The sequence below is a fragment of the Haemaphysalis longicornis genome, unplaced genomic scaffold (genome assembly GCF_048455015.1).
Source record: "Haemaphysalis longicornis isolate Haplotype H1 unplaced genomic scaffold, Haemaphysalis longicornis Haplotype H1 scaffold_2, whole genome shotgun sequence".
In the NCBI taxonomy this organism is placed as follows: Eukaryota; Metazoa; Arthropoda; class Arachnida; order Ixodida; family Ixodidae; genus Haemaphysalis; species Haemaphysalis longicornis.
In genome coordinates, this window is record NW_027526295.1 from 244438039 (window position 1) to 244455849 (window position 17811).

Below are 17811 nucleotides of genomic sequence, written 5' to 3' on the forward strand. Positions count from 1 at the left end.
GCCGCCGCGCTGTAAATGGGCCAGAATTGTTCTTTTTTTTTCAGATGTTGTAGAATTTAATTATTGTGAATCATTGTGTCGCTTCTGTACTGTAGAACACTGGTTTTGTACACAGTGTGGTTAAGTGTTTACAACTGGTCGTTGTGTCTACTGTTGCGGAATAACTTACTGCAAAAATTCGCCGGTATTACATACGCAACCATTTCATTAGGTACACCAAACTACCTCACTTGCCTACTTTTAAGTCGAATAACTGGTATTAAGTATATCTAATGACCCGACGAATTTCAAATGCGCCACGATAAGCGTCGCTCTTTGATTTGTCGTTTTACGATTTCGTGTGGGCCGAAAAAGGGACAGCAGCATACCAATCATTAGAGGTGAGGTTTGGCTGCACATAATTTATCATTGGTTTCCTGGTGGGTTAGGCCATATAAGATGATCCAAGTGCAATACCTTCCCAGCTTGGCATCCTTCTTTTTGACGTATCGCATTATGAAAGAACGTACGGTATTCAGGGTTCACTGTGTCAGAAGGACGGAAGGTAATAAACTTTATTTTTGCAAGCACCCTTAGTCCAGGGCGTTTTGAACTGAAACTATTTGTGCAGCGTGTGCACTGCTGAACAGATCGATGCGAAATTGCAAGCGCCTGTAACTACTGCTTTCACGCACAGCAGGAAGCGGTACACATCAGTAGACACCGTTAACCAAATAAGACGCAGCAAGCTTAAGCATAAAAGGCTGTGGTTGATTCCTCTGTCAGGGGAATCGGTAAAGCACGAAATAGAAATGTGCAGCGAAATCTGCAGCTGAGCACGATTTGCAAGTCTGCGGTTGTCTTGTGGGTGTGCTTGGCGAGCGATGTCCTGCTGGCGGGTCGCTTCGGCAAAGCTGTACTGGCGTCATTTCCGCGATGGATACGACGTCAGTAAAATATTGGTGTATCCCGGCATAAAACATTTTCGTGTTAAAATATAAAACTCGAAAAGGAATAACCCTAAGTATAACGAAGTCTTTAGTACTAAAGGTGGCTTCCCGGCATGAAGACACTGTGCGCAGGGGTGCACCCTTACAGGCCGCTTGATTCGTTGTGCTGGCGTCATTTCCGTGACGGATCTGACGTCAGTGAAATGGTTGTGTATCCCGGAATAAAACACTTTCGTGTTAAAAAGTTCATAAGAACAGCAAAGAAAATTACGAAACTACTAACCTTGACGCAAGCATGCCGTTGGGGCAACGTCTCGTTCGCTCACGGCTGCAGGGAGGCTAGAGTACTTACAAACCCGTAGCACAAACACAGCGAGGCCATGCCAATCAAGTGCCAGGAAGGCTAGCTGGACCAACAGAAATACACGGTAAGAAACGTGCGCAGAGAACGAGGCTTTCAATTCAGATAGGACATTTATTTCATTTCGCTCATGACGGCTCCGCATACACACATGTATACCATTCACAGGTGGCCCCCGAATTTCGTCTTTTATGTACAACAAATATGATCGGCAGCGGCAATGCGCCTTCGTGTGCACATTAGCTCATCGGTGGAGCTGTTGTTCGCTTCTCGACGGGTGAGTATTCAAAAATATCTATACGAAACACCATAAGAGCGCATTAACAGAACCCCTTTGTGGCCCGCAAGCGAAGGCCACATTTACAACGGACGTCACTTGTACAACCAGCTCGTTTGCAGCGGTTCAGCTTGGCCAGGTGTTTCGACGGAAAACAATACGCGAAAAAGCGTCAAATGTGGTACACTTTACTCCAAACGAGTTCAAGCTGCAGCCAAAAAAATGCACGAATCAATTCTTCATTCGACGCTTCTGCCGCTCACTCTGTCTATCGTGGCCTTTTCCAAAGAAACAAAATTGCAACGAATAAGCGTGCTTTCTCTTGAGGCGCTGCTTTGCGTTATGAAGACGTCCATCGACTAACCGAGTCTCTTCCTTTTTTCCGAATATCAAGACTTTGTTCCCATTTCTCTTTTTGTGTTTCCCCTACATTTACGCCAAATTTTTCTACATGTAGGCCGACTAAGAGGCCAAAAAGAAAAAAAGAAAAACCTCTCGACAATGTCTTCTATCTTTATGTTCAAACACGAACGAGAAGTGCTTTGAATGCACACAGAACAATTCCATTCACTTGTTATACGTGCGGGAACTGAACTGAGGTAAACAAAAATGGCAAAAAGAAAAAAAAAACCTTGAGACTTCACCATCCTTTCTGCTCTACAGTCAAGCGAAAATCAGCTGAACACGTTCATACAACGATGAATGATTCCATGACGAGTGCGATAAAAAGCACCACCAACACAACACAACTGCTAGCGATCAAATGTATGATCATGTTTTATGTGATGACTGCAAGTCAGAGTTTTCCTCTGCCCATAAGCCACGCACGAAGACGTGCCATGGAGTGCCATGGAGTGAAGTAAAATGTGGCATAAATAGTGAGGACGTGAACATTTTGGGTGACGTACACAAATAAGAGTTGTGAGGTAGGAAACACAGCACTAAGTAGAGGCAAGATAAAACAGCCGAAAAATTTACCCTTTTTCGCACTTCTTTTTTTTTTTTTCATCTTTCTCTCTTCCTCCTCGCGGACAAGTACGGTGAACAAAGATTTGGTTGCGGCTAAGGGCAAAATTGTATCAACTTCTTTGATATCAAAACATGAAAAACTGGCTGATTGGCGTCACAATGCCCATGGCTCTACAAAAATGAACCGAAGACAATCATCATTGCGTCAGCTTGTTGAGGCATTGCAATCATTGTGAATCGACTAGACGTAACCGCGCAATAAAAATGCAAACAAATAGCAAAACACCACCAAGAGACGTACGGCATGAACAGACTTCAAAGCAAGCGCACTAGGGACAAATTCGTTGACTGAAATAAAAACCTAAACAGCGTGATCAAAGCACTATCCACAACACTGACGGTTCATGACGTATGGTTAAACACATCCGAAGAACGAACACAAACCAAATACAAACAACTAAAAACAGCTTGTGGACTAGAAAAAGCCCGACGTGCACGTCGCTGGCTTACCCGTACGATAACGAAACACCCCTCAGTGCACAAGGCGCGTCCAACGCGTCTAAGAGAAAACATTGGAGGACGCGTAAGATTTGCCTTTAAACATGGAACAGGATAGCGTAGCGTTGTCGGGTCTCGTTCACATGGCATCATTATCATTCGCTTGTCACGCCCTTGAGTCACACACGGCGCCCGTAACCGTTGAAAACATTCCGCTCCTGTTAGCACGCCGTCTGTTAGGGAACAGCGTCTTACGATCCCGGGAGTTTCAGCAGTCGCCTCAAGGTGGCGCTGCGACATTTTTCACTCACGGTCAATGCCGCCGACGACGACCGGCCCCTAACGCAAGGCGTCAAAAACATTCCCGAAACAATCTAAAACTGAGCAAGGCGCCCTTTCCAATCGGTTTGAAATATTAAAAAGTCGGAAAGTTAAAAACAAATTCTACATGTTCCGACGTGGCCAACGCCAAATTATTCTGCTGTGTTCCACTCCTGCATTCTTGATGGACTGGTAGAATTTTATGGTGAATACGTATTCGTTTATTTAACAACTCAAGACTGTGGCAGGGATTTGTATAAATTCAACGCTGCTTGCGCTGAGGTGGTGACCCGAAACCTAAGTCTGTACAATGCACATCATGGCACATAATTGGTTATAGGGACGAACCTTGTGCACAGAGGGGGTGCCGCTAATGACACAACCTTTGTAGAACATAAACAAAATAATGCTTCTGGAAACCGAAGTACCCACGTTGTGACGCTCTAGGTGATATGGGAACTCCCTTGTAAATTGTCCGCAGGATAGCGGTATAGGAATACCCGCAACGCAATACCGGCAAGCAGATCCGCAGGCAATACCATTCTTTTATTCTTCCTGCTACTTCCAAAAAAACTATTTCACTAGGTCACCTGTGCATGTTGCCTTTTTTTTCATGATAAAAAGATACCAATATTTTCAATCAGCCTTTTGATACGCCGGAAAGGCCTCTCTTATTTTACTTGCAGTCAGTTTTCCAGTATCGAACACCCTGCGGTATTGGTGCTTTAAACCAAAAGTGTCTTTGGTATTCGTATTCTGTTTGAATCACGTCCAGTCGGGCTTTACGCTAGCCCTAATGGTCGGAAGAAAAAAAATAGTGCTGAAATGAAGATTCCGACCACGAGAATTCATCCGAACAACGCTTGCAAATTCCATCTTGTAATTATCCTTTCATACTATTCATCATGTTCCGCAGGTTCATAATTTAGTTCTAGAAAGCTGCGGAGCTTGTCGAACTCGAAGTCTCAAAATAGATGCAAAAATTAGGCTGAATAAGTAATGCGCAAGATCTCGCAACTGAACTTGGGGTGGTGGGAAAACGACGTATGTGTAATCATAATGTAATCTGATAATGTAATCATAATTACCTCACTGGAACCCGTATAATGTGAGCTGCAGGAGTCATAGTTTTCTCAAGGTTTTGTTTTCGTCACATAGTCTAACAGGTTGGCCACCCAGAATGCAGAGAAATTGTGGTCCTTGCTACCAGATGTTCTACTTCCGTATGAAAATTGCTTATTTTCCAAGGCTGTACTCTATACGAACTTATTAATTTATTTTGTCCCAGAAATATATATAAAATGCTAGGAATTGGATCTTTTAGGTTTGCTACACGGCGCAGTTAGAACCACGGCAACCATTATTGTCGTAACATTGGACTAAAAAAACATATACAAAGGAGTTGAATGTGGCTCATTATATAGACAACATGCACAACAAACAGATGTTGTAGAAATCGCGTTACAGTGGCAAGCGTCAAGCCTAACATAAGAGAACGTGTTAAGAGTAATGACTGCTTCAGCCATAGTTCAAAATGCGAATTATAGCACTTGGAAAACCTTGATAAAGGTGCTCTTACTTACCCCTTAATTATTACGGACCAATACTGTTGCGCTTAGAAACCCAGTCCATCGGGGTTATCATATGTCATATGTCATATGTTATCATAGGGGCAGTAATATTTTACCGTGAAATAAATTACAGCGTGAATTCGCACATGTGATTAGCTATCTAACGGCCTGAACAAGGTTGAGTTCGTATTTGTGTTTTTCTGTGGGCAGATATACGATAAAAAATAGCTCAACACGAGTATCACTTCACACGATAATAATGTGTCATCGTCTGCTTCTCTGGATCATAAAGTTATCTCACAGCTCCGATGACTAATCGTCTGGAGAAACTTAAAAAAAATCATGCAGGACTACAGTTCCTGAATCTTAGTTCAAATACTCGCAACGTTCGACGGTTACCCTTAAAGCACCCCGTTACAGCAGTCCCGAAATGCCCTCTTCATAAGCCTGAGCTGTGAGCACACAGACACAAATATAACTCAACAGCTCGTTTGGCGCAGTCCGGTCACGCTCCGCGTCATTACCCCTGCCATAGCACCAGTCTTCAGTTCTGATGCCGACTCTTCCGCCCTCCGCCACTTCCACCGCAGAGCAAACGTAACGAAAGGCCTAGGGACTAACGAGGCAGGTCTCATCAACGCCGCTGCCCTGCCGGAGACGTGGGGAGCACGCCGACCCGCACGCTGCGTGTACCCGTTTCCACACCATCGATGCTTCTGCTGCTGCTGCACAAGAACACGCGCTAAACAACGGCCAGGCGCCAGTTAAGCGTCTCAAAACACGAGCGCCGAGCGCAACAAACAACAAAACTCGGCACAAGCCGGCATAAACAGAGCGATCGAGATGGAGAGAAGGAAAGAGAGCAATGGCGACAACAACTTCACTACGTATGTACACTGCGGACACTCGTGAAGAGTCTGTCCCTCGTTTCGCCTCCTCCTCTCCGGTGTCTTCTTACGGTAGAATATGAGAGGTTCCGTTGGCTTCCGGCGTGCCTCCGCAGCCACAGCCTGAAGCCAGCGGACACAACAGTACAGTTCCCGCTGAGTGTGTGTGTGTGTGTGTGTGTGTGTGGGTGTGTGGGTCCGGTCACGACATCCGGAGACACAACGGCAAGCACTTTTCATGGCGGAGCAACTGAAACGGAGAACACGAAACTAAACGAAACAACACGCGCGCTCACACAAGCACACACACATTGTGTGCGAGAACGTTGCAGGGTCCTTTGACTGTCCAGGCCGGTGAAGATGGATGGTGACGCCATCGAATGGCGCCGTTGACGTAGCCCCTCGTGAGGGACTGTTTCTGCAAACATTGGCATCACCGACTCAAGACCAACGCCGGTCGCTCTCGCCCAGTCCGACGTTCGTTCCTGGCTTCGCGCTCTGCATCGGGCGCTGCAGCCGAACGCCCACGAGGAGTGAAACCGCAGGTCCACGCTGCCCACTGCGAGGCTGGAATCTGCGAATAACGGGCGAGCATGTGAGCCTGTATTGCTACGTGAAGTATGACGTATGCTGCATTGACTACTAATTGTCCGGACGCGGGATAAATTGTGCCATAAGAGGCATCCCCAGTACTAATGGCCCTACAGGACTGGTCCTGGAAGAAATGGTGTCCCACTCTCAATTAAGAAAAAACGGTCTCCGGATCTCCGCAACCCACGCTCAAAATTAAGAAAGCGGGAGCTTAGACTCCATGCTCATGTGTTTTTACATTAGGAGCTACTGTAAGGAAGCGACTTAAAGAGTTTAATACAGACGATATTTTGTATACATAGAGAGTTTACATCTGGTAATAACTTAGGAATAAAACTCCAGAAACCGGCATGGTTTTTGTGCAAGTAGTCGTCACATGTTGTTGCCTGTAGAGTTACCTCTGAATGAAAAACAAGTGTGGAGTTTCATAGGAACGCGTCCCTTAATCCTGAAATTCCGCACAAACTAAGGTTTGATGTTTAATATTAACCGTGCCATAAAACTATGCACAACACTCAAGAACCGTGAAGCGATTCTTTATTTATATATTACGATGTCAAGACAAGCTGTACAGGCCCCCCTTGTGGATTGGCGTTAACGCAAACTTAAGCGTGACCTCCGTGGAACAGTGCGCTCTCTATATTGCTTTAAAGTCAACTACAGTAAAAACATATTTCAAATGCAATTCGGCATCTTTTTACTATTAAAACATCCTTAACTTAGGCAGGACGCTGCATATAGACACTTTTGGTTCTTAGGGGTTTGTGTCCAGCAATCTGTACACTCCAATTCCTGTATTTCATTTAAAGGAAGAATATCAGCAACAAACAAAGCAGGAGCAGGATTGCCAATGCTTAAAGCCTTACTTGGTGTATAATCCAACACTTGCGTGATTCTGCATCTGCGCATGCTCCTCGCCCACAGTACGAAGGTGGGGCATCCTCCTTCCATTCGTTCCGTTAAAGGGACCGTGCAACACTTTCGATAAGTGCTTTCACTATTTTCTTCGCGTCTGGAAGCACTGCGAAAGCTACAGTTATCGCCAGCACGAAGCGGCACTGCGTGATTTGCTCGTCGCACTAGATACGCCTTCTGTATCTGCTTTGTTATATGGCTTTATTTTTAAAGTCGCTATCGAAAAGCTTTCATTGCTGCAACTGAAGGTAAACCGGCCAACAGCCGCTACACGGCCTCAGTGACGTACTAAGGGCCGTGAAAGAACGTCAAGGCCAGGAAAGAGAAATCTTTTGAGAGAGTTTCCAAGTTATCTGATATAACCCAGAGCAGTAATTTCTGGCTGAGGTACTTTGCGACCCCTTAATCTAAGTACTAGGTGTGCCGGGTAACCACGTTCTGCAATCATTCAAGATTTCAAAAAAAAAGTTCAAGGGTCTTTTTAAAAAAGCCGGGTCTTTTTAAACTAGAGAAGCGGGATGAAACATTAAGCCTTACGCAGTTCCCCATGCTAATCAGGAAGGGTATGATACGCAGCTATAATCATGAGGAACCTGATGAATAACAATGGCTATGTTAGAGGAAATCAAAACGACGCAGGATAGATACCCTCGAACACCACCTAGTTGCTGGCGTTCTCGTACAGATGCTGCGCTTCAGGCCAATATACGCACGCAAGAAGCCGACTAATTACGCTTGAGTGTGCTGCCGGAACAGTCAGTACGTGTCACTTGTGGTACCGAGGACTGCCTGAAACAAGACTACTAAAACGGAACCATAAAGCACAAGTATTATGTGACGCGTGGTTCCTCCCGTTGGGCATCCTTTTTGTTAGTACCGTTTTAGCGAAGTTCGAGTCAGCTGAGAGGCAGTAGTTGTAAGCAAGTTTTCTTTTCCCCAAAATCTGGTAAAACGGGTAGATTGCTTTATGAGCTGCTTTGGAAAAGTAATAGCGTCTATAATGACGAAGCACAGCCGCGCTCTAGCAAGCATTATTTTCTAGAAAAAGGGGACACTTTGAAAATCTGGCTTGATTGACTTGCACGGGTTGCGACCAAAACATCTTTTTTTCGTGGCCATTTTTATGACATTGAAGTTTGAAGTTGGGGATATTTTTTCCTTGAACATTATTTCGGTAGGAATTCGTTATTTCGTCCTTTAAATCAAAAAGGAGAGACACTAGCACTTTTGGGAGGGAATGTTTTCGACATATACCATGGATTTGCGGCCTGTACAACTCCAAGTGGGACATCGCTGGATGCGCTGCGCCTACATCCCACCAGACGAAGGCGCATCATTGTCACAGCTAGGGATACGTAACTTCCGGTCATACCAAGTAATATGGCGTGAAAAAAAAACGAATGAACAAAGCAAATGACCGATCACGAATGTCGTGGTATGTAGGATTTTTTTTTCTTGAGCCATTTTCTCCGCATTGTTTTCTTCGAAATGACCAGAATGTGGCATGGACCAATTTTGTGCAATATTACGCCTTCACATCAATAACTAGCCAAATGGCAATGTGTGAACGATGGCCATCCGTTATGTGACTTCCTGATGGTTTAACAGAAAACGTATCCTGAAGCTACTAGTGTAGTTTTCTCAGCTTACCCAATGTTCTGTTTAGCTTCACAGATCACCAGCTTGTTGAAGCTAGAACCTTCCAGAAAGCTCGCATTTTATGGTCAATGGCGGCATAACGTCAACGCATGCTGACATTTTCAAAATATAAAGCACAAAGTACGTTCTAAAGGGTCATTTTAGATAAGATCGAACAAAGCATGGCTGGTCGACCTCTTCAATTCGCTTGAAATTTTTTTACCTCGTTCCCGCATGTATGTAATGTGTGGATTCACAAATATTTTCGGCGGAAAAAATTTTGGCCGACTGAAAAAAAATTTGGAACCCACCCGCGTGGACCACGGCCGCTACCTGCCCATGCGCCGCGGCCAAATTTAGCGACGTCTAGCAAAAAAATATACTAATCAGGCGAGAATGGTAATTTTTATGGTTAATCTACGCCTGGTGTACATTTCGCGCCCAAAATATCGTTGGCTAGACGAACATATATTTTTTGTAATAAATTTCCAAATCTTGCTTAGAGCGCATTTTGTTGTGTACTTTGTGGGCCAGTATTATCGTAAGTAATGGAGCTAGAGCGTTAAAATTTGAGTGAGGGCTGCTCCTGGCAAGCACAAATAAGGGCCGTAAATATCGTGTCTGTGTACACTACGGTTAAAAAGTAAATGGCGCACAATTGTGAAGAAAAAACTAAAACACTCCGAGTTCAGAGGCTTATTAAAAAAAAACACTCCTTCGATTTTGCTGAAATTCTCCCCAGATGTTAACCTGTGAATGCACTTCAATGATCATTAAAAATATGTTGCATCATTTTGTTCCTAACGCGCCTACAGCGCGAGAAAAAAGCCTGGTCGGCCAGGTCTTCACAAGATCCTGAGACACGAAACAGTAAGAGCAACTTCCAGTGAATGTGAAGACGTTTGATAATTTTTTTGTACCAATGGCAAACTGTTATTTATTGATAGTATTACAGAGAATTCAAAAGCAAAACTGAAATTTTTATGTGAATTTTGGAATGAAAATAAACAATCTGCGCACCGCTAAACGTGTACTCTTCGAAGAAAAAACGGAGGAACTCCAGATTCACGCGCATTTAAAAAAAAACGCTTCTTCGAGTTTTATGAAGCATTCCACAGATATTTTCCTCTAAACGTACTTGTGTGAGCCCTAGAAATATCGTGCGTCATTCTAAGCACAGCGCGGATACAGTCGTGCGGTGGCGAAACCGCTGCAATGTATGCAGTGGTAAAACGCGCAATTTGAAGGTTTTCGGGTCTATTTTTATAGCTTCCTCTAGATTTCCCCAACCGTGGTCACTCTTTGTCTTACATTATCGACGCTCTTTTTTTGTGCGCACTGCTGCCGTGATGCGCTGTATTTGGTTCATAAGATCACCTATTTGACAAGGTGCACGCAGTCTTGTTTTTTTAACTCGCCTGGACGTAACTTTCGTTCGCCTGAAATCAAAGGTTCAACAGAAGCCCGTCCGGTCGGCAGCACACATGGGAAGTATTAAAAATGGACATCGGCCACACACGACCCCGGCGCGGGTAACGTCTCCAGGTAGCACGCCCCTCTTCGGTCCTTCTCCGGACACACTGGTTCAATTACCGAATTAGCGACCAAACAGGACGGCAAACGCCCTTGAGTCCGGTGGGGTCCGGGGCGACACATATGGGATCTTCATTTTTTTGTTTGAGTAGAGTGTTTTTTGGGCTTTTTCAACCGTATGCGGCGGCGGGGACTTGGCTGACAGAAAGAGCGAAAGAGGGGACTGGAAGAAAAGGGGCTGCATGCGTTCGAACGGTTACAAGTTTTCAGTTCTGTCACATTGGGAGAGTGCCTTGCGCTACCTCCCCACTATATGACTACGGTCGCATTTTAATCTTCATTTCATCACTTTTTATTATTCCTTTTAAGTATTCTGATTTTATTATTCTTTTTGTATATATTTAGCTTGTTACTCAGTCTCTTTTGTCATAGTTTTGTGGTTGCATGTGATGACGTCTGCCATGACTCTGCGCATGCCTGCTTGGCTTTAGCAAAAATCAGGCTGTGGGTAGACGACAATCTGCCACTGTACTCCAAGGTGACTTATGTGAGTGACGGAGCTGCCAGTCACTATAAAAACAGGCATCAGCTTCATGAAACGCAATGAATATTCTCCGCAACAGGGCACGGAAAGAATGCCTGCGACGGAGTTGGGGGAATCGTCAAACACCAGGCCACACTTTACAACCTAACAAACCACTAAGAAATGCGATTCAGACGGCAAAAGACATGGTAACTGTGTTGTCTGACAAGATCAAGGGCGTTCACTTCATATACCTTGAGGGGAACGAAGTTTCCAGCTATCGCGAAACAAAAAAGGAAGAATGGCGAACAGTGCGTGCCTTTCCCGGCATACAGTCCTGGCACGTGTGGCGTTTAAGGAAGTCATCAGAAGCAGATATATGCAAACTATGTGCAGCGCGGACTGTTTGTGCCCCTTTGAGGAAACTGTGAACATTGATGCAGCAATCAACGAGTAAATAAACAGCTAGTAGCTGCACGGTATTAATGGGGTGCCGATGAAACTCTGTCAGGTCAAACGTTGACTTCGTTAGTGTCACTTGGCTATTCTATTCTCCTTATCTCAGAAGATATTCTGCCCTTTCTACAAAATAAATAAGGGAAATCTGCAGAAAGTCACAATCGTCGTTTTATGTCTCAGCTCCTTCTGACGAGCATGCTTGACTAGGCTCTTTTGCTTTTCAGTGATCAAAATGATGCGAGTTTTTTTAATGGCTCACGCAATTAAAGTAGGAGGAAAATATCCGTGGAAAGCTTCATAAAACTCGAAGAAGGGTTTTTTTTTAATGCGCGTGAATCTGGAGTTCCTCCGTTTTTTCTTCGAAGAGTACACGTTTAGCGGTGCGCAGATTGTTTATTTTCGTTCCAAAATTCACATAAAAATTTCAGTTTTGCTTCTGAATTCTCTGTAATACTATCAATAAGTAACAGTTTGCCTTTGGTACAAAAAAATTATCAAACGTCTGCACATTCACTGGAAGTTGCTCTCACTGTTTCGTCGCTCAGGATCTTGTGAAGACCTGGACGACCAGGCTTTTTTCTCGCGCTGTAGGCGCGTCAGGAACAAAATGATGCAACATGTTTTAATGATCATTGAAGTACATTCACAGGTTAACATCTGGGGAGAATTTCAGCAAAATCGAAGAAGTGTTTTTTTTTTAATAAGCCTCTGAACTCGGAGTGTTTTAGTTTTTTTTTTCACAATTGTGCGCCATTTACTTTTTAACCGTAGTGTGCACAGACACTATATTTACGGCCCTTATTTGTGCTTGCCAGGAGCAGCCCTCACTCAAATTTTAACGCTCTAGCTCCATTACTTACGATAATACTGGCCCGCAAAGTACACAACAAAATGCGCTCTAAGCAAGATTTGGAAATTTATTACAAAAAATATATGTTCTTCTAGCCAACAATATTTTGGGCGCAAAATGTACACCAGGCGTAGATTAAGCATAAAAATTACCATTCCCGCCTGATTAGTATATTTTTTTGCTAGACGTGGCTACATTTGGCCGCGGTGCATGGGCAGGTAGCGGCCGGGGTCCACGGGGGTGGGTTCCAAATTTTTTTTCAGTCAGACAAAATTTTTTCCGCCGAAAATATTTGTGAATCCGCACATTACATACATGCGGGAATGAGGTAAAAAAATTTCAAGCGAATTGAAGAGGTCGACCAGCCATGCTTTGTTCGACCTTATCTGAAATGACCCACAAGAAGCAAAAGCGTTGAAACGTAGATCAGAAAACAAGGCCGGTTCTTTTAGGGCGCTATAAACTACAGTGACTGCTTCGTTTTGATTTTAGTTTGAAAAGAGATCCCCGCCAGTAATTTATACCTTACTTTAGCACTCAAAGTGGGGGGGCGCAGGTTAATTGGAACGTCCATCAGAAGAACCGCTTCTAGGTTCGTCTTCCGAAAGCATTCCTGCTGCGGTGAATTGCTCTAGCTTCTTTGAGTTATGTCCTTTCTAGACAGCTCGCAAGCACAGAACATTCATTTAGTGCTTGCATTGAATAATTTATTATGCAAATCACATTTAGGGGACACGACGTTTCGAGACAAGAAAATCGCGTAGTGCGGGCGGGTGTGTGACAAGTCTCAGCATATAATCTGCATAGACGTTCCCAGAACGGACCCAATTAATTCCCGCGTCCAGAAGCACTACAATGTCGCATCTAACGCGCGCGCTAATGACAGCCGCCGACATTTCTAGGACCCCGAATTATTCTGTCCCCTTTTGTTTAACCAGCGCAATCAACCACCCGACAGAGTGGAACACGGGCGTGGAGTGAGTTTGCAACGCCACTCGTTTGCCTTGCAAAGCGGGTACAACACAAGGAGGGACAGTGACCCCCCTTGCCGTCACCCGAAAGTTATCTCTCTCCCGATCTTGCCTTTTTTCGCCCGCTTGTGCACGTAGAGGTGATGTCCCCATGCAGTCCGTACTTGACCTCGGCAAATGAAAATGGTCCATCGTTCCGCCCCGACTGTTCTGAGCCCATTTTACCTTTTGCCTAATGGCACTGAAATTAAACGAAGAACACAAGAAAAGAACACTTTGCGTAAGCCCTATTTCTACGTACCGCAGGGAGGCAGTGCTAAAGCGGGAATTCGACATCTGCCCGTGGCGAACCGACAGAGTACTCCGAAATTAACCATGGTCGAATGGGAAACGAGACGCAAGAAAAAGACGGTACACGTTCGTGTTTCGTGCTTGCGGTATACGCGCGACACTTTGCGCAACCTTGTAGTTCGCGTGCAGTCTCCTCTCGAGCGGAAATCGAAGAGATTGCGATCACAGTCGATCCCCGTTGCTATTTCTTTTTTTGCTCCAATTAATTGCTCCGAAGTTTGGACTTGAGAGCAGCGATTGAGTAAGTCGCGGGGACGTGTCACGGACAGAGAAATGAATTATTGGTCCGCAAAGTGCAGGCCCCGATTTGTCAGCCCTCTAACGACATCGTTTGGGAGTTCTGGCTGGCGAGTACACAGAACAGCTTTTAGAAAAAGGAAAAAAAAAAAAACCTGAAATCGAAATACAGCACACTTTTTTTTTTAAGATAGCGCTGAAGGGGGTACTTACTCTTATGACCGGGCACGAGGCCTAGCTTGCCACGAAGCGCTTTATTTACCTGCAAATCAAGATCGCAGGGTTCCGTGAACTTGCTTATTCACGTATGCATGCGCACGGAGGAATACCATTCGTGTCCACATTCATAAAGAGATTTAAGAGTAATAGATAAGCTCTTCGTAATGACTGTGGAAAACATCGAAAATGGCTGCTGCTGGGAACATTGCTTATGCTTTTCCTTGTTTCACGTGTTCTTCGTTTCGAAATGGTCACTTATGATGGAGGAGTGATATCATCCATCATGCGCCACAGGAGAGAGAAACAGAAACTTCAATGGCACAGAGGGGTAAGCCTAGCAGCGAGCTTTGAACTACTCTATAGTTGCAATAACAAAGGGTGAATCACACGAGCGTACAAAAACGCATACACGCACTAACAAACGCAGAAAGGCACACACAACAGACGTACGGAAGAATAAATATATATACGTTCACCGTACATAGCACTCAATTAAAACTGAAATCACCTACAAAATACATAACAGCTCTCGTAGCCCTTGTACAGCAGCCTCTGAGCACCTGCTATGGCCCCTAACATCATTCAGTTTCACATCTGCGCTGGCGCGAAATTGGAACGTCATCTTCGTGGGCAGCCGTGGTGTAGCGAATACAGGGTGCACACACACTACGTGGTCGATGCCTTCACGAACACAAGTCTGACAGAGGGGAGGACAACTGGTGCCACTTGCACGGGTAATCGTTCGTTGAAGCGACCTTGAGGCGTGGGAGGCGTCTAATTGCTTCATCATGCTCGCACAGACCATATGGCATCCTTAAGGTGCAGGCTGGATTAATTGTGTACGAACCCAAGCCTGACAGGGGTAGGTTGGCTGGTTGGTTTTATAGCGTCTCACCGTTATTAACAGCTGCGCTTGCCGCACCACAGAATGGGCAAGGGATGTGGCATAGCACTGAGTGAATGGATTGGAATAAGAACACTTCACTGGCTAGTGGTGGTGTATAAATGTTCCCGCAGAAATTAGGGGAGATGTTGACGTATCGACCACGAGCCTGTACAATCACCCATACACAAGCTTTCCACTCTAGAACGTCGTGCAAAGCAGCGCGTAGAGCAGGAAGTTCCGCAGTCGTCGAACTTCTTAGTTGGCTCGGCCTGGCTGCAGTTGCCGTCTACGTGGAAGGAAACCAGAATTCCTCAGCAGATGACGTGGCCGTCACCGATCCATCAATGTAAACTTGTTTGTAATTATGGTAGTTCCACGTATCTCTAGAGCAAAGTATTGAGGCCTGCACCGGTAACTTGGTGTTGCCTTTGATGCCCGGAACTATGTTGACAATTGACCAGAGGGAGTAAATACAGAGCGGCAGTCGAAGTGGCCGAGGGTGCATCTACTGCAAGGATTGCGAAGGTATTGTGCCTACATGGTAGGAACTGGAACTGAACTCAACTGTTGGCCAGGAAACCGAGTCACCAGCCGCAAACGTTCCTGAAACAGCCCCTCTTTGACGAGCACAGTGGGTAACGTGAATCGAGACTCTCTGAGAGCCCCCGGAGTGAAACTTGTCTTTGGGAGGACGATGCAAATCCGCAGGGATGGGCCTGCATGTTTTTCAACAGCGGAGCTTGAGTACCAAACTTTCCGGGTGTCGCTCAAAACGTGGCGCAGCACAGTGTAGAGGAGAAAATGCTAGGCCAAGAAGAGTGAGGCAAAATGGCGAGGAGGCAAAGAGCCAACGAGCATGTGTGGAGAGCGCGCGTCGCGGCGCACAAGTTCCGGTGGGGAGGCGCGTCCGGGATTGGCTACACCTACGAACGGTGTAAGCTCTGAAGTGCAGGTGTTCTCCTAGTTGAGAGAGACGACGTGCGCTCAGTGTAATTAGGGTCCGATCTACCGATAAGGTGGGCAAACCTCTCCTCTGTTTCCTCAGTCTTCACGTCTCAACTGGCAAAAGTTACCCGATTTCTTTAGCAACTGGGAAAGAGAGCCGAGTGTTTAAAGTTTATTGGAATATCCCTCGTCGGTGCTAATTATAGGCGTAGGAAAGACCGACAAGGTAACCTCCTACACTGCTTGACAGTGTGCAAGACACGTGAGAAAAAACTCCAGAAGCTTCTCTTCCAAGAGACGCAATTGCACATAGAACGTCATGGGCCTGTCAAATGTTACGCCTTGAAACATGCGGGAGTCCACGAAGAATATGGGCACACCAGCCGTTGAATGCTCATAGCGGAAGGCACTACGCCCGGTGAGAGCTATTGCCATGCATTTTCCGGCTAATACCTCGAAACGCGTGTTGTTACCAGGAACTTTGCTATAGAGACACAGCTATCTAAAGACGAACTCTTAATACGCTCATCTTGCGGCCGAAGATCCAGACACAGATATCGTCAACATGCAATCAAATACCGACAGTGTGTAGCGGACCCTTCTCAAATACAATAAGGCCTATGTGAAACCTAGGGTGGCGTAAAATTCTAGCCTGTGTCACTGCATGCGTAGCAATGTAAGGTGCTGTTCCATCCTGTTTCGCGAACATGCAGACACAGCTGCCGGGAAAGTAATCGGATATTGACGTTTGTCGCCTCATTTGCCACCCAGTCAACGGCCGCTGTTGTGTCATTAAATACGGCTGAAGTGATGCGGTGACGTGCTCTCGCATATTTCACGTGATTTGCAAGGACAAACCCGTTATAAATGCTCCTTCGTGACTTCTTGCATCCTAACACCTGTAGGGCTGACACGATCCGGTTTGTCAAGCCGCAGACCAGCCGAATGACAACCATTTTCTTCAACAGCTTTCTCCACGCAACACAAAAGTGCGATATCCGGATAAGGGTTAATGTCCATAGGGACCTCACCAGGTTTTAATACAGGTAAAAGGCGACCGCGCTTCCATCGTGTTTCGATGCGGACAGTTTTCCAACTCCGTTCCAAAGTAAACTTTCCAAAGTAAACGTATAGCCTTATACCAGGGTGCAACAAATATGCATAGGGAAGCAGTCCGGACCGGGCAAGACCTTGCTGACGGATGACAAGGCTGCTATCCGTTCCGCCGCTGTGAACATCTTGTCTATGGCAGTCGAATTTGCAGACAAGGAGATTGCAGAGGTTCGCGTTAAACGGGCGCTGGCGTGGCTGTGACTTTGACAGAAAATGCTTCGGCGACGTTTAGGTCACGACTCTTTTGCGGCAAAGCAATAGGTGAGAAAGGGTGCACGGCAGTAGGCGACGCTTGTAAGCTACGGACTGCAAATTCCCGAGACAGGTTCTCCGGGGTCTACTTTTGAATGAATTGACTACCATTCGCGCTTGGCAGATTTCTTGATGTCTACATGCCCTAGTGCGGGTCTTGCGGTTCGTACATCTTCGGGGACCTGTCTTGCCTGCAAGTCTACGTGTGCTCCGCGCACCGCCCGGTTCCTCCTGTAGTCGGCGTCGGCTGCGCAGAACTTCGGCGTCAATCGAAATACTTTCGCGCTATAGCTTCTCACCGTGTGTCATGGCGCTTATCAGGTCGTTGTACGAGTAGAAGATTCTGTCGGAACCCTCAATATGTGCAAAGTGTGTTTTGCCATTCCGGCCAAGTTTTTCTCGGTTTAGTGTACCGCCAGACAGGCCACCTAACAAGATATATGTTGGCAGATGATCGCTTCTGGGTGACTCAATTTCACCGAACAAAAGGGCCCTGGACGGCAGTTTGGGGGGAC

General features: G+C 45.7%; 1 protein-coding gene across 4 annotated transcripts in view; it reads right to left on the reverse strand.

Annotated features, from left to right (window-relative positions):
* Positions 1-1398: 1398 nt before the first annotated feature.
* LOC144170290 (basigin-like) overlaps positions 1399-17811 on the reverse strand; it is a 323955-nt gene continuing 307542 nt past the window's right edge. For all 4 annotated transcript variants that reach the window (XR_013322597.1, XR_013322595.1, XR_013322596.1 and 1 more), the window contains 2 exons: positions 14095-14143; positions 1399-6387 (listed from right to left, as the gene is read on the reverse strand). The gene's annotated coding sequence lies outside the window, so the exon portion shown is untranslated. The remainder of the gene's footprint in view (positions 6388-14094; positions 14144-17811) is intronic.